This window comes from Cebus imitator, unplaced genomic scaffold (genome assembly GCF_001604975.1).
Source record: "Cebus imitator isolate Cc_AM_T3 unplaced genomic scaffold, Cebus_imitator-1.0 Scaffold537, whole genome shotgun sequence".
NCBI lineage: Eukaryota > Metazoa > Chordata > Mammalia > Primates > Cebidae > Cebus > Cebus imitator.
Window position 1 is genome coordinate 807,758 of NW_016107852.1, and position 17,066 is coordinate 824,823.

The 17,066-nt window shown below is 41.5% G+C and overlaps 2 protein-coding genes across 14 annotated transcripts in view; one reads left to right on the forward strand and one right to left on the reverse strand.

Annotated features, from left to right (window-relative positions):
* Positions 1-9,457, reverse strand: part of SHROOM3 (shroom family member 3) — a 379,035-nt gene extending 369,578 nt beyond the window's left edge. Inside the window, exons 1-3 of the mRNA XM_017514760.2 lie at positions 9,370-9,457; positions 6,091-6,308; positions 5,400-5,550 (exon numbers count right to left, since the gene is read on the reverse strand). The gene's annotated coding sequence lies outside the window, so the exon portion shown is untranslated. The remainder of the gene's footprint in view (positions 1-5,399; positions 5,551-6,090; positions 6,309-9,369) is intronic.
* A 61-nt stretch (positions 9,458-9,518) lies between these two features.
* CCDC158 (coiled-coil domain containing 158) overlaps positions 9,519-17,066 on the forward strand; it is a 119,505-nt gene continuing 111,957 nt past the window's right edge. For 7 of the 13 annotated variants that reach the window (XR_001820673.2, XM_017514765.2, XM_017514767.2 and 4 more), the window contains exon 1: positions 9,520-9,638. The gene's annotated coding sequence lies outside the window, so the exon portion shown is untranslated. Of the gene's footprint in view, positions 9,639-17,066 lie in introns of all 13 variants that reach the window. The other 6 variants (XR_001820674.2, XR_005197749.1, XM_017514775.2 and 3 more) reach the window with 1 other exon arrangement.

The following is a 17,066-nucleotide window of genomic DNA, read 5'->3' on the forward strand; positions in this document are numbered from 1 at the left end:
TCTTTTCTTTTTTTTTGAGACAGGGTCTTGCTTTGTTTCCCCAGGCTGGAGTGCAGTGTGTGATCATGGACCACTGTAGCCTCAACCTCCTGGGCTCAAGCAGTCCTCCCATCTCAACCCCACGAGTAGCTGGGACTACAGGTATATGCCATCATGCCTGGCTAATTTAAAAAAAAAATTTGTAGAGACAGGTTCTCACTCTGTTGCCCAGACTGGTCTCAAACTCCTGGGCTCAAGTGATCCTCCCGCCTTAGCCTCCCAATGTCCTGAGATTACAGGTGTGGGCTGCCATGCCCCAGCTGGAAGTCATCTTTGACATCAAATGCCTGAGAAGGAAATCAGCTCTGAGAACAGCAGGAGGAGACAGTTCTGGTGATACATTGAGCCTTGTGCCCAGTTGTACCTTACTTAAGCTGGCAATTCTCAAGCTTTTTGGTTTCAGGACCCCTTACATTCTAAAAAATTTTTGAAGACTCCAAAGAAATTTTATGCATTTTATATCAATCGATATTTTCTATATTAGAAAATAGAAAAGAACTTGTTAAAATACTTACATATGCATTAAAAACAATGATAAATCCTTTACATGTTAAAGTAACTAATATATTAATATTTTTATGAAAAATAATTACATTGTCTCAAACAAAAAATATTACCAAGAAGAGTGGCATTGTTTCACACACTTGCAACTCTCTTTAATGGCTGGGTTAGTAGAAGATGGTTGGGTTCTACTATCTGCTTCTGCATTCAATTTGTTCGATGTCACATGGCATATAGCCACTGGAAAATTCCACTGTACATTTTTGAGACAGCAAGTGGAAAAGGCAAACCATGTCTTAGTATTATTATGAAAGTGGTTTTGACCTTGAGGATCCTTCCCCTTCCAAGTTCCCATGGGGTCATAAAACTGGTAATTGTAGCAGTGGGCTGGCTTTTAGGCCACCATAAGCAGACATAGTCAGGCCTAAGGCCGCCCACTCCTACAATTACCAGTTTTATGACACCATAGATACCTTGTTTTTTCCTTAAACCAGCTGGTGTTGAGTTTCCGCTTCTTGCAACTGAAAGAGTTGTAAGTAATACACAAGAAAACCCCTTCCTGGTTTTTCCTGGTTTGGGAGAAAGTTTAGAGAAGCTTAGCACAGTACCACAAATGAAGCTTCATGTCATGTTTTCTATTACTTCTCTCCTTCCTTCTCCCTCTAACTTACAATTACGCCTACTTTCTTGATCAGATTCTTCCCTTCATGATAAATAGATCCAGTGTAGCTCACAACTTTATTTTCTGTCTCTATATGAAAAATTCCCACTGTGAGTTATTGAGCTCATATTGCTGTTATTGTGAATATGGCCCCAGAACAGAAAAAATATATTAATCATACTGACTTTACCTCTTGTTTAGCATCCCTACACCAAACAGTCTGTTAAATGTCATTTTCCTAATCACTGTTTTGACTTTTTAGCAATCACATATCATTGCATTTGTTAAGAGCACTAAAGGAAAATTAATTTGTTCTTTTGAAAATTCTCATTTTTTAATTTTTTCTTAGTATTCCCTAATGTTTCTCTCTTTATTTTTTGCCAAAACTTTTAATATGATTATCAACTTATTGGATTTTAAAAATGCTTCTGGATTGAATATTTGAGATTGAAGTCACTAGTTTATGTCTGAAAATAAAATCAGAGCGACATCTGGTGGCTATTCTAGCTCATTAAACAAACAGTAAAGTAAATTAACTGTAGATAATAAATTGCTTTTTTTTTTTTTTTTTTTAGAAAAAAACTCAATGTCGCCCAGGCTGGAGTGCAATGGCGTGATCTCGGCTCACTGCAACCTCTGCCTCCTGGGATCAAGTGATTCTTCTGTCACAGCCTCCTGAGTAGCTGGGATTACAGGCACACACAGCCACGCCCAGCTATTTTTCTTTTCTTTTTTTGTATTTTAGGAGCAACAGAGTTGCCCAGGCTGTCTTGAACTCCTGAGCTCAGGCAATGTACCCACCTCGGCTTCCCAAAGTGCTAGGATTACAGGTGTGAGCCACCTTGCCCAGCTTAATAAATTGTTAAATTATAGGTTTGGAAGTTTATTTAGTGTTTCTTAGACAGAAGTCCTCAGAACAATACCAAATAGACAAAAATCAATCTTACTTTAAAGTTTGTGCAATCTCTCTAGGCAGCCTGTCACAGGCAAAAAGAATCATGTCTTCATGTGTCTCCTTAAGATTGAGGATCAAAGCATGATGTTGGCTGATTAAAAAAAAAAAAAATGGCTGGGCACAGTGGTTCTCGCCTGTAATCTCAGGACTCTGTCTCAAAAAAAGAAAGCTTAAGGAAAACTTTCCCAACTGATCTTCTCTCACTACTCAATGCCAGGAAGTGGATTACATGCTTCCTCTGAAAACAGTTACTTGGAAGAGGAATGAAAGCACAAAGATTAGATTTAAACTAATCGAGACCTACCTACTAGAACTTCTCCTGAAGCACAGGGCTCTATAGAATGTTGTGTTGAATACGGGGGTTCTTGAGAAAGGAGAAAAGTGTAATAGATGCTGAATATGCAATTTACAGCATTTGCTTCACCAAATATCAAAAGTTGGTTGCAAAACTATCAAAGCACAATGAATTCAAATTATTTGGGAATAATCTAAATGTTCCGTGTCTTGAAGGAAGCAGTAGTTTTACAGGTGCATATATATATGTCAAAACTCATCACATGGTATACTTTAAATGTATACAGTTTATTGAATGGAAATGATAGCTCGATAAAGTTAGTTTTTAAATAACTGAAGGACTTCATGATCAACTGAACAGATAACCCAAATGTAGAATATACACACAATGAAATATTATCCAGCCTTAAAAATGAATGAAATCTGTTATCTATTGAAAGTCAGCCAACACAAGTATTTATAACACTTTTTTATTTAAAAAAAATGAATAAAATTCTGATGTATGCTACAACATAGATGAACTCTGAAGACACTATGTTAAATAAGCCAGACACAAAAGGGGAAATATTATATGATTCCATTTATATGAGATATGTACAGTAGTCAAACTGACAGAAAGTGAAAGTAGTATGGTGCTTTCCAGCAGATGAGGGATGAGGAAATAAGGAGTTAGTGTTTAATGGGTACAGCATTTCAGTCTGGAAAAATGAAAACATTCTGGAGGTGGTGGTAATGGTTGCATAACAATGTGCCTATGTGAATGCCATGAAATGAAAACAGTTATAAAGATAAATTTTATGTTATGTATATTTTGCCACAATAAGTTTAAAAAGTGCTTGTAAGAGGTAAAAAAAATGTAAAAGATGACACTATGGTTAATCAGATCATTATTCATCACTTGATCATGGTAAGCATGGTTGTAGTGAAAAGTCACAAAACTGCCAGATGCATAATGATCCAAATAATAATAATATCTGATGGCACATGCTTGATGTTAGATCCCTGACAGAAGTCATAACTGTTATAGAAGTCATTGTGGTAGGTTATTATTTAAAAACTGGTAGAAGTATATTCATAAACTTACATCATTTACTTCCTAAATAGAAGTAAAAGATCTTAATAAGAATATAATTCAGCAACAGGAACGGTATTGAGATCTTAAACAAAAGAGGGTTTATAATAAAGCATAAGTTGGCTTCAAAGATGATTATGACAATAATCTCAATGGCAGAAATGAGGCCTAGAGGTAAACAGGCAGTCTCCCTTTATTAGCTATCTGACTTCTATCTGCTACTTCTATTCCTTTTTTCATCAGCCTGTAAAAGAGTTTGTTAATTAAAAAAAAAAAAGACTTGCATTTTTAAACACCCATATCAGTGTTGGGGGAGAGACTGACTTCCAAGGAACACAAAGAACTTTCTAGGGAGACAGAAATCTTGACTGGAGTGTTCCTTACTGGGTATACACATTTTTCAAAACTCATCACTTAAAAGAACACTTAAACTTTCTCTCCAGCTGGGATATCATCTTCTCCTGCCCTGGGACATTGTCTCCCCTGGCTCCTGGGCCTTTAAATTTAGACACCAGCTTTCCTGGGTCATCAGGATGTAAAGGGCATATCATGGAATTTAGCCTCCATAATTATGTGAGCCAATTCCTATAATAAATCTCCCTCCCCCATCTCTCTGTCTCGCTCTGTGTCTTTCTTTCTCTCTCCCCACTCTGTAATAAATACCCCCACCTCTGTCTCTCTCTCTCTCTCAATTTATATATATACATAAAATTAAGGGTTTTTCAGAACTTTAGAAGAAACAAACCCACAGATTCAAAAAGCCTAATGAATTACAGATAGAACAGAAAAAATAATTATACACTAATACAACACAAAGAAAAGAACTTGCATATGTTTTCTTGTTTAATCCATCTGTTTATGTTTTGGTTGCTTACTCATTGATTTTCTTGTTATAAAAATGTATTTTGTTTGCTATTGAAGGTTTCAATCATGTTTATACCTCTACTAATGTTACCTTTATTTAAGCATTCCAAAACAATTTGTGAATCAAAATGTATATGCTATCAATTTGAATATTTTTCCTTCATAGAAAATAAATGGTTTATCTTATACTACTTCCATTTTCTAAACCCATATCTAAAAAGGCATTTGTTGGTTTTGTCTAGAATTGTAAACTACATCATTATGATAATAATATAAATTATTTTATTAAAGAGAGTTATTCTTTTTTTTTTTTTTTTTTTTTTGAGACAGAATCTCACTCTATTACCCAGGCTGGAGTAGAGTGGTGTGACCTTGGCTCACTGCAACCTCCACCTCCTAGGTTCAAGCGATTATCCTGCCTCAGCCTTCTGAGTAGCTGGGATTACAGGCACATGCCACCACGCCCGGCTAATTTTTTGTATTTTTGGTAGAGATGGGGTTTTGCCACGTTGACCAGGCTGGTCTCGGACTCCTGACCTCAAGTGATCCACCTGCCTCTGCCTCCTAAAATGCTGTGATTACAGGCATGAGCCACGGCACCCAGCCTATTATTCTGCTTTGAAATTTTTATTTTTAAAAGAAAATAGAGTCATAGTCTCTCTATATTGCCCCAGCTGGTCTCAAACTCCTGGCCTCAAGCAATCCTCCCACTTCAGCCTTCCAAAGTGTTGGGATTACTAGTGGCATAAGCCACTAGGCCCGGCTAAGATTGTTGTTCTTTAGCATTCTATTAAATATTTTGTCATCATATTAACAAGAAAAAAACTTTGATTTTTATTATTTCCACACACAAAATGTACACTAATTGTATTGGAAGTGAAGTATAACTTAATAAGGTTGATTTTTAAAACCTTAATCAGCTCAAAAGAAACATTTCTACTCTTTAAGATGGCATATGAAAAGTCTTCTTTTAAAACTAATTCAAAAGTAGTCTCAAATTAGAAATTACTCACCCTGCCAAGATACATTCCTAGAAATATAATCACAATTCCTCCTGGAAATGCTGTTCCTCAGAGAGCCACATGGCTGCTCCCAGTCTCCTTCAAGGTTCTGCTCACACCTGGAGGGGCTCCTTTCTGCTCTGTTTGTTTGCATACTGCAACACTGAAACAGCAAAAGAGCTAACATGACTAACTCCATTTTTTTTTTCTTTTTTGAGACTGAGTTTCGCTCTTGTTGCCCAAGCTGGAGTGCAATGGTGTGATCTCCACCTCCCTGCAACCTCCGCCTCCTGGGTTCAAGCAATTCTCTTGCCTCGGCCTCTTAAGTAGCTGGGATTACAGGCATGTACCACAATATCTGGCTAATTTTGTATTTTTAGTAGAGACAGGGTTTCTCCATGTTGGTCAAGTTGGTCTCGAACTCCCAAACTCAGGTGATCCACCCGCCTCAGCCTCCCAAATTGCTGGGATTATAGGTGTGAGCCACCATGCCTAGCTTCCAGTTTTTATTTAAGAGGATTCTACCCATTCCTGCACATGGGCTAGGATAATTTTAGAGCACTGAGATACAATGCAAAAACTGCAATCATATAGTATTGGAAACTAACTCTAGGATTAAAGAAGAAGTGTATGAACAACTATGTTTTGTTAAAGATTTATAGGAACAATGAGGTTTGGCTATGTTTACATGAGAGACCATTACCCAAGGACAAAGAAGTTTCACAGACCTCCCCTGGACCCTTGTTGGTGCCCAGATGTCTGTGGTTCCCTGTCGCTTAAACATAAAAGACAAGGCAAAATCCTTGCATAATCCTAAAATGATTCTTTAGGACATTGGTCTGCATCTTCTTGGTTTCCTGACTCTCCAAAGTAAAGTTGCTTTCCTTCCTCCACCTCCTTGTCTCTTGACTTATTAATGTCCTGTGGCAAGAAGAACAAGTTTGGATTCAGTCACAATCCATCCCACATTTCCTCCTCTCCTTCTCTGCTTCCTTTGTCCCCATGGCATTTACCACCTTCTAGTACATTAATTCTGTCACAGTGATTATTTATGACCTGTCCCCCACCACTAAAGTATAAGTTCCATGAGGGCAGGGTTTTGGTTCATTTTGTTCACTGATGTTCCTGGTACACAGTTGGTGCTCAAGAAATATTTGTTGATTGAACTCAAGCTTTCTAGTTAAATATATTTCTCTCCTTGTGTGGCTGATGGGGAGAAGAATGTCAGAACATAACTACATGGTCTTTAATATTTTATGCTCTATGTACTTGCAAAATGTATTAGAGATGATTTCCCCTCCACAATGTATAATATCACCTCCACAATACATATTGATGAACTCTATATGTCCAGCTCTATACTGGGCACTGGGGAAAAGTAGTTGCCCAATAAAATGTACAATAGAAAGTTTTAAACCATAGTCAGGAAAGGAAAATATCTATCCCCCAAATCCAGGCTGCTCTGTAACTCTGCTTTAACACTGTATTTAGTTTTGAAGATCTTTGGCAAAATAAAAGTTTCAAAGTCTAAGTCATGAAGGAAACACAATAAAGTAACTTCATATAATCTATACCATACGCTAAATTAAATTTTTTTTTTCCGAAGTACCACCCATTTACAAAGCTGGTTGTGTTGGGTGAACCACAACTTTTTTGAACTTAGCAAACAGTGAACTAAATTTTAAGTGACCCTGTATGTGCATCATGTATATGATGTCTGAAGTATTCTTCCAAGAGAATTTTAACAAAAGTTTTTGTACTAAGATAAAGTTCTACTCTGATTTTATAGAATCATAAAGTTTTTTCTGTGTTTTTTTTTTTTTTTTTTTTTTAGGAAAGCCTGTTCTGATATTTCTACTTGTAACATTTTGCAGAGGAAAATACTAATGCTTTGAAAGTTCAAATGGCTTGTCCAAGCTAGTGGCAAAGCTCAGACCAGCCCTGGGTTCCATGTTCCTGAGCCATCCTTAAATTGACTGAGTCTTAATTGCCTCCTCACAAAGGCCAGCAACCATTTGGATTGACACTAGAAGGGACACTGGTTCCTTGAGGGCAGAAACTAGAGCTTCTTTGTATCGCCTCAGTGTCCAGCAGAGGGTCTAGTGCAGATTAGGAACCAGTTGGGGAAGACACAGCAACCTTGGACCTAGGTGTTGACTCTTAACTAAAGAGCTCTTGGTGACTTGGGCCCTAAATAGCCACAACACCCCAGCCTCAGCTTGTTCAGCCACTCTGCTCCAGTCCTCACTGGCCTCTGGGTTGATTTTCAAACACACCAAGCAAATGCCTGAAAGTCTCTGTCTCACAATATCCACACAGATCCCTCCCCCCAGCCCTACAAGTCTCTTTTGAATGTCAGTTTATCAATGAGGCCTTCTTAAGACCACACTATGAAACGTCAACCCCACACTCCCTAACCTCCTAGCTCTGTCTCCATGGCACTTATCCCCATCTGGCATATTTGAACTTGCCTGTTCATGCATTGCTCATCTTCCTCTACAAGAATGTAAGCACTACCAGGGTAGGGACTTACTGTTCCCTGCTTTATTTTCAAAATCTATGAGTAGGATGTGGCAGGTGCCCTATAAATATGGGTGGAATTAGTGAATGGAAAAGGATTTTGGATCCCTTTCTTGATCTTTTAATTCTTTATTTAAAAAGCTAAGAAGTTGTTTTTAATACAATATTTTTTAAATGTTGTAAAGTAAAACTGCAGGACACTTCAAAATGCAATGGATTTTATAGTAAAATTAGGTGCACATAAGTTTTCATACATATCTGCGGGTGCAGATAATTTCAAACACATCTTTTAATTAAAGACTTTAAAAAGAAAAAATCCTTTTTGTATGTGTCCAGGGTAAAAGCACAAAATGAGACACCAATGGAAACCACATATTAGGTATTGAAAATATTTTTATGTCATTGGAACGCTCATGTTTTGATAGAAAAAGAAAAAATATTTTATTAGAAATTGCTTTTTCTCTAACCACAAAACCTAAATTATTTACCTTTCTATGTAATACTTATGGTTTCATTTCCTGTTTAAATGCTCGAGTCTATAGGTAATCTTAGATCTCTCTGAGCCAATCAATGGATTACAAAGACATGATAAACCATCTTTAATGGCATTTAATCTATTTTTACTAAAATTTGTGGTTACATAATGTAATGTAGGACTAATATTTCTAATCAATTTATACATAAGAAGTTATTTTGTCGGTGTGCACAATGTGATTGCTAGCAGAATTAAATGCTTCAGCCTGCATCTATCAGACCCTGGCCTTTCTGGACGCCTTCACTTGATCGATAATTTGGGCAGCACCGAGAGGTTTGGGTGTGCTCGCAGAAATTCTGATACATTATATATTAGAGATAACGACAGAGAGTAACTGAAGCACAGCGGAGGGAACAAGTCTCCAGAGGCAGAAGGGTCAGCTATGCCAAGAACACGTATGAACTTGAAAAACATTCGGGGACAGAGAAAACAGAGCTGCAAAATGTGAATTCTGTTAAGTTGAAATGGTCAAATGGGAATGTCAGGAGTGGGAGTGGGAATGGGGATGGGGGTGGGGGTGGGGGTGGGGGTGGGGGTGGGGGTGTCAGAGGAGGAGGCCCGACGGGCAACGCCAGATTGGGCTTGACTGTCAGCTAAGAGTGCGGGACTGGTGCGGGTCAGTGGGTTATCTGGGAAACCACGGTGGGGACAGCTGCGAGAGTGGCCCGGGGCACTCGGGTGGGGGCAAGGGTAGGAGACCAGTTAGGAGGCAGTAGGAGAAACGGCAGAGGGCGCCAGGTGCAGGCCCGAAGCAGGGCAGTTTCTGGGGCAGGGCTCCAGGATTTGACCCCGGGCTGGGTTCACCCTGCTCCCAGAGGGCGCCGGGGCGGTGGTGGGGACTTTGGAGCTCCGTTGCCCCGGCGGGCGGAGTCGCAGGCGCGTGGTCCCTGCTGGGCAGCAGCCAAGCGCAACCTCCTTCTCTCTTACCCCACACCACGAGGCCTTGCCGAGAACCCCAACGGTCCCAGAACGCCACCGCCACGAGGAGCGACGGGCGCGGGGGAGGGGCGCGGGCAGCTTCCGGCGCCGCCGGCGAGGAGGAGGAGCCGCCGCCGCCGCCGCTGCCGCGGGGCCTAGGGGCGGAGAGTGGGGAGCCGCCCCGTCCCCGGAGCCCGGTCGATGCAGGTGGGGCCGCCGCGCCCGCCGGCGCCCCGCGGAGATGCGGCGGGTGTCTTAGGATTAAGTGTTAGTAGCAGGTACAAGCGGGGCGCGGCCCGAGACCAGGATGGTGGGGTGGGGGTGGGGTTCTTCTGAGGACCGGGAGGCACTCGTGTTCATTTCTGGAATCTTCCAGTGCCTCGTGTTTGTTTTGCACATGGTAGATGCCCAATAAATTGTTTCTTTACTGGAATGAACTGCTGTTGTTTTCCGGGATCGCAAGACCCCTGGGGACTGTGGCGCAGGAACCTGGACCTCGAAGAACACAGAGGCCGGTGCAAAGTGATTTGATTTGTGGGGAAGAGAATCACCGAGTAACCGGCCCTAGTGTGACTTTGACTCCGTGTCTACCGCGCTGTGCGAACAGAGGGAGGAGAGGGGGAAGACTTGGCAGTGAAGGGGACAGCCTCGCATCCGAGACGGAATGGTGTTAAACGCTGGCGCAAGGGCCCTTTCAGCTTGAGCCCTGTCTTTAAACCACATGTGGGAGTCAGAGCTTTCCCCCATTAGCAGCCCAATTGAGTTCTGGAAAGTCTCCATCTTTTTCCACAACACTCTGCCCCAGGTCCCACTCAGGCTGCTCCAGGTTTTGTTTGTGCCTCATGTTGAACTCCAAGGTCAGGGGAAAGTAGAAGTGAGGGTGGCTGTTGCTCAGATTTTTTCACTGTCGACCAGTTCTTGCTGATTCTCTCAGCAGCAGGCTAAGGGAGACAAAAGGACCAGGGCTTCCACATATCCCAGAGACATGCTAGGTAGGACTGTTTCTCTGTGCGGAAGGTCATTGGGTAGGGGTGGAGGAGTGGTGAGAGAGGTGTGGTTCTCCTTATTGCTGTACTGCGCTTATTGTATTTAATCTCAGTACGGTTATCTTATTTGTGTTGTGGGTGAAATGGTTTCCATGCCATATAGGTAATATATTTTCCAAAATAAATTGAGAACAGCAATTTATTTGTATGTATTCAAAGCCCTTACTGTTGTGCATTTACAATGAGGACTCAGTGTTATCTAGAATGTCAGAGCCACTTTAGACCTCCATCATTTATTAAACAGAGCCTCTTGTGATCCACCTGTCCCCCAGCTAGACGGCCCCAAATTATATGGTAGGCTGAATAATGGCCACTCAAATATATCAGATCTAATCCCTGAAACCTGGGAATGTTACCTTATAAGGGAAAAGTGCCTTTGCATATGTGATTAAGTAACTTGAAATGGAGAGATTATCGTGAATTATCTAGGTAGGCCTTAAATGCAAACGCAAAGGTCCTAAGAGAGAAGCAGATTTGATACAGGCCGGAGAGAAGGCAGTATGACCACAGAGGCAGATACTGGAGTGATGTGGCCACAAGTCACCACATGCTCTGCAGCCAAAAGAGCTAGAAGAGGCAAGGAACTGATTCTCTGGCAGAGCCTCCAGAGGGAGGAAGGGATCCCTGCCAACACCATGCTTTCTTCCCCATGTGACTGATTTTGGACTTCTGGCCTCCGAAATTTATGAACGAATAAGTTGCTATTGTTTTAAGCTACCAATAATTAAGTTTGTGATAATTTGTTATGGCAACTGTAGGGAACTCATACATACGACTGTGCTCATAAATCACATAGCATGCTGTACTGATAGTTTACAGGTTGTCAGCTGGGGCGGTAGTGGGGTACAGTAGTGGAGATCACTGTGTATTTATCTGAATCCTGTGAATTCTAAAGAAAGGATTTGAAGGGGGAATTTGGTAAGAAAAGATATTTAAGTGGTGCATAGGAAGGGGAGGTAGTCTGGCATTTGAAGCCATTTTTTAAAAGAGTGTTCCCATTAATATGTAACTGTTTGCTCTGGCTAAAGAGAATAAAGGTAATGGCTGGGCACAGTGGCTCACACATGTAATCCCAGCACTTTGGGAAGCCCAGGCAGGCGGATCTTGAGGTCAGGAGATCAAGACCATCCTGGCCAACATGGTGAAACCCTATCTCTACTAAAAAAATACAAAATTAGCCAGGCATGGTGGCACGTGCCTGTAGTCCCAGCTACTCAGGAGGCTGAGGCAGGAGAATTACTTGAACCCGGGAGGTGGGAGCCGAGATCATGCCACTGCACTCCAGCCTGGGCGACAGAGCGAGACTCCATTTCAGAAAAAAAAAAGTGGTAAAGGCTTTTTTTTTTTTTAATGGAATCATAATTGATTATCCATCATGTGTATATCAAGTAAGAGTTGCAGACATTTGGGGATTGAGGTACAGGCCTGGGAAAAAGAGGGAATGCAGAAGTGCTTCCATGTGTTAAAATATGGCTAAAAGCAACCACTAGTCATCTAGAATAAAGATACTTTGGAGTTTTCAGGGTACAGGAAAATGCAGTGTTCGAATTTAATGATTTACTTCTGGGACCCAGGCAGCTAATTTACACTTCCCACTTTGCTTTATATGGTTTGGCTGTGTCCCACCCAAATCTCATCTTGAATTGTATTCCCATAATTCCCACGTGTTGTGGGAGGGACCCAGTGAAAGATAATTAAATCACAGGGGCAAGTCTTTACTCTGCTTTTCTCCTTATAATGAATAAGTCTCACAAGATCTGATGGTTTTATAAAAGGGAGTTCCCTGCAAAGCTCTCTCTTGCCTGCCATCATGTAAGACTTCCCTTGCTCTTCCTCCATGATTGTGAGGCCTACACAGCCATGTGGAACTGTAAGTTTATTAAACCTCTTTTTCTTTATAAAGTACCCAGTCTCGGGTGTGTCTTTATCAGCAGCATGCAAACAGACTAATACACTCCCCACATCTGCTTTCTTTTCAAACTGCTTTGTGAGGTGTAATTTACATACCGTAAAATTCATCTGTTTTAAGTGGACAGTTCAGTGATTTTTAATAAACTTACAGAATTGTACCATCAGCACACAATTCCGTTTTAGAACGTTTCCATCACCCAAATAAGATCCCTCGTAACCATCTGTAGTCAATCCCCATTCCCAACCCCACCATCATCTACTTTTAATGACTGCCCTACTTCAGAGTTGAGTTTTAGTCCCTTCGTTAGACTACTCCAATGGTTTATAACTGGCCCAAGCTCCTCCTAGTATATTCTCTACTCAGCCACTAGAGGATCATACGCCCTGGATTAAAATCCTGCAGTGCTTTGTGTTGCATTTAGAATAAGCCCCAAAAATCTTCAGTATGTGGTCTTTTCAAGGCCTCATGAGCTCTACCTCTGCCAACTGACATCTTCTCAGGATAGTTTAGGAAAGCAAGGAATAAGCACAGTGTTCCTTTGGGTATGATACACAGTTGGCCTCCATTAGAAGCCCCCTCATCCTCCACTTAACTACCCTGCAGCCTCATTAGCCTTCTTCCTTGGCAGGCAGTGAACACTGAGCTCTTCTCATCTTTGAGCCTTTGTGATGGCATTTCATTTTAAGAAACTATCCCTTGCCTCTGTGATGCTGACTCCTTTTTGTCATTCAGTTCAATGCCACCTCCTTAGAAAGGCCTTCCGTCATCTACCCTAACTAGAGCTATGTTGGTCTGTTTTCATGCTGCTAAGACATACCTGATAGTAGGGGAAAAAAAAAGTGGTTTAATTGGACTTACAGTTTCCCGTGGCTGGGGAGGCCTCAGAATCATAGTGGGAGGCAAAAGGCACTTCTTACATGGCAGTGGCAAGAGAAAATGAGGAAGAAGCAAAAGTGGAAACCCCTGATAAACCCATCAGATCTCGTGAGACTTATTCACTATCATGAAAATAGCCTGGAAAATACTGGCCCCCATGATTCCATTTCCTCCCACTAGGTCCTTCCCACAACACATGGGAATTCTGGGCGATACAATTCAAGTTGAGATTTGGGTGGGGACACAGGCAAACCATATCATTCCACCCTTGGCCCTCCAAATCTCATGTCCTCACATTTCAAAATCAATCATGCCTTCCCAGCAGTCCTACAAAGTCTTAACTCATTTCAGCATTAACCCAAAAGTCCACCTGAGACAAGGCAAGTCCCTTCGACCTATGAGCCTGTGAAAGCAAAAGCAAGCTAGTTGCTTCCTAGATACAATGGGAGTACGGGTATTGGGTAAATATAGCTGCTCCAAATGGGAGAAATTGGCCAAAACAAAGTGTTTACAGGGCCCAGGCAAGTCCAAAATTCAGCAGAGCAGTCAAATTTTAAAGCTTCAAAATGATCACTTTTGACTCCAGGTCTCACATCCAAGTCACACTGATGCAAGAGGTGAGTTCCTATGGTCTTGGGCAGCTCCACCCCTGTGGCTTTGCAAGGTGCAGCCTCTCTCCCAGATACTTTCATGGGGTGGCATTAAGGGCAGCGTTTCAGGCACACAGTGCACGCTGTTGGTAGATCTCCCATTCTGGGGTCTGGAGGATGGTAACCCTCTTCTCACAACTCCACTAACCAGTGCCTCAGTAGGGACTCTGTCTGGGGGCTCCAACCCCACGTTACCTTTTGGCAGTGCCTTAGCAGGGATTCTCCATAAGGGTCCCACCCCTGCAGCAAACTTTTGCCTGGGCATCCAGACATTTCTATACATCTTCTGAAATCTAGGCAGAGGTTCCCAATCCTCAATTCTTGAGGTCTGTGCACACACAGGCTTAACACCACATGGAAGCTGCCAGGAATTGGGGCTTCTATCCTCTGAAGCCACAGCCTGAGCTATACATTGGCCCCTTTTAGCCATGTCTGGAGCAGCTGAGATGCAGGGCACCAAGTCCCTAGGTCTAGGTCTCTGACATGGCCTGGCGACATTTTCCCATGGTCTTGGGGATTAACACTAGGCTCCTTGCTACTTATGCAGATTTCTGCAGCTGGCTTGAATTTCTCCCCAGAAAATGGATTTTTCTTTTCTATCACATTTTTCAAACTGTTATGCTCTGCTTCCCTTATAAAAGTGAACGCCTTAACAGTACCCAAGTCACCTCTCGAATAGTTTGCTGCTTAGAAATTTCTTCTGCCGCATAGTCTAAATTATCCCTCTCAAGATCAAAGTTCCACAGATCTTTAGAGCAGGGGCAAAATGCTGCCAGTCTCTTTGCTAAAGCATAGCACGAGTCACCTTTGCTCCAGTTCCCAACAAGTTCCTCATCTCCGCCTGAGACCACCTCAGCCTGAAACTTATTGTCCATATCCCTATTGGCATTTTGGGCAAAGCCATTCAACAAGTCTCTAGGAAGATTCAAACTTTCCCACATTTTCCTCTCTTCTTCTGAGCCCTCCAAAATGTTTCAACCTCTGCCTGTTACCCAGTTCCAAAGTTGCTTCCACATTTTCAGGTATCTTTTCAGCAACACCCAACTCTACTGGTACCAGTTTACTGTATTAGTCTGTTTTCACACTGCTGATAAAGACATACCCGAGACTGGGAAGAAAAAGAGGTTGAATTGAACTTACAATTCCACTTGGCTGGGGAGGCCTCAGAATCATGGCAGGAGGCGAAAGGCACTTCTTACATGGCAGCAGCAAGGAAAAATGAGGAAGAAGCAAAAGCAGAAACCCCTTCAGATCTTGTGAAACGTATTCACTCTCATGAGAATAGCACAGGAAAGACTGGCTCCCATGATTCAATTACTTCCTCCTGGGTCCCTCCCACACACATGGGAATTCTGGGAGATACTGTTCAAGTTGAGATTTGGGTGGGGACATAGCCAAACCATATCAGGAGCTTTAGCTCCATCTCTCTGTATACCACTATCCTTTGTTGTTTTTTTTATTGTACCTAACAACTCTCCAGAATTATATTTGTGATTTTTTTCCCTTAGTGCCTTTCTTTCCCCATTGGAATATAAATTCATGAGGGTAGAAACTTGATTGGTTTTGATTTTAGACAGCTCTATCTCTAGTAGTTATGGAAACACTATATTCATAGCAATAACATATTGTGAACTATCAGAATGCAGCCGTAATTAATAGTTATCAAAGGCTTGCTATGTGTGCCAAGCCCTGTGCTAAGTGCTTTCTATGCAAGAATTCTTCAGTCGAAAGTTGTCACTTTTGATACGGGAAGAGTAAGGGGAGCATGTCCTCCAAATATAGTCCTCTACATTTTTTTTTCAGAGCTATTGGGTAGTTTTTTTTTTTCCTTCTCATTAGAATGTTGACTTTCAAAACTGGATCAATGTGCATTGCCACCAGCAATAAACCTAAAAGCCGATCTGGAAAGGTTTTTGCCAGGAGAGAAAGGAGGGATAAAAAGAATAGTACAAATAAAAGCAGAGTCCTGAAAGAGCACGACTCACTGAGGCCACAGCAAGTAAGACATCTCCTGGAGCACAGTATGTGTCAGGGCAGTGGCCAGAGAATGAACTGGGAAGTGGGTTAGGCCAGATCTAAAGGGCAAACCTAAGAGTTCTAGTCTTAGTTCAAACCTTAGTCTTTGAGCAAGACAGCAAGATGGCTCTGGCTTTATAGGAAACTTTTAATGATTTTAAGAAACTAAAGCTAGAAGGATCATTTTGAGATACTTTGTAGTAGGCCTGGCAAGAGCTGAAAAAAGCGTAAAAGTACAATGGGAGTAAAAGGAACTAAATGGAACTAAATTGCATATTCAAGGATTCTGTCCTTAAGACTTGTGACCCCCAACTAAGCATTCTTTACTAAGTTAAAGATACTACAGAGTTAAACTTGACAGAATATGGTGATTAATTGGATAGGGAATTTGAATTGATGAAGATATCTGAAACACCCAAGAAAGTAGATTTAGTGAGGAGATGAAGAGAGCAGATTTGGGATAAGATAAATTTAATACGACTATAAACATATATGCAGAAATGTTAAAGGAAAAAAACTTAACCAGGAATGGTGGCTCATACATGTAACCCTAGCACTTTGGGAGGCTGGGACAGACAGATCCCAAGAGTTCAGGAGTTCAAGACCAGCCTGGGCAACATGGCAAAACCCCGTTTCTACTAAAAATACAAAAATTAGCCAGCCATGGTGATGTGCGCCTGTAGTCCCAGCTACTTGGGGGGCTGAGGTGGGAGGATCAATTGAGCTGCCACTGCACTGCAGCCTGGGTGACAAAGTGAGACCCAGTCTCAAAAAAAAAAAGTAAAAACTTTATTAAAATTTATCTAGAACTAAACATTTTAAACAAAATAGGTGAAACTTGCTAGAAGCGGTAGAATTGTTCCTATCTGACTTTACTTTTGACTGATGTCACCTGTGATAAGTCATCATATTTTGGGACAGCTTTTTGCTGGATGTTTTCCATGAGAAATCATAGAATGTCCAAATTGGAGAAGATTTTATGAATTTTCTAGTCCAACACTCTACCCAAGAAAGAATACCAGTGGCAGTGCCTTTTCAGGTGCTCACCCATCCTTATCTTCAACACCTCTCAAGGAAGCCATCCATGTATATATATATTCAGGGTGTTATAATCTTTAGAAAATTTATCCCTATGCAACAATCTTGCATGTTCTTCACACGTACCCCAAAACCTAAAATGCAATAAAATAAATAGGGGAAAAAAAA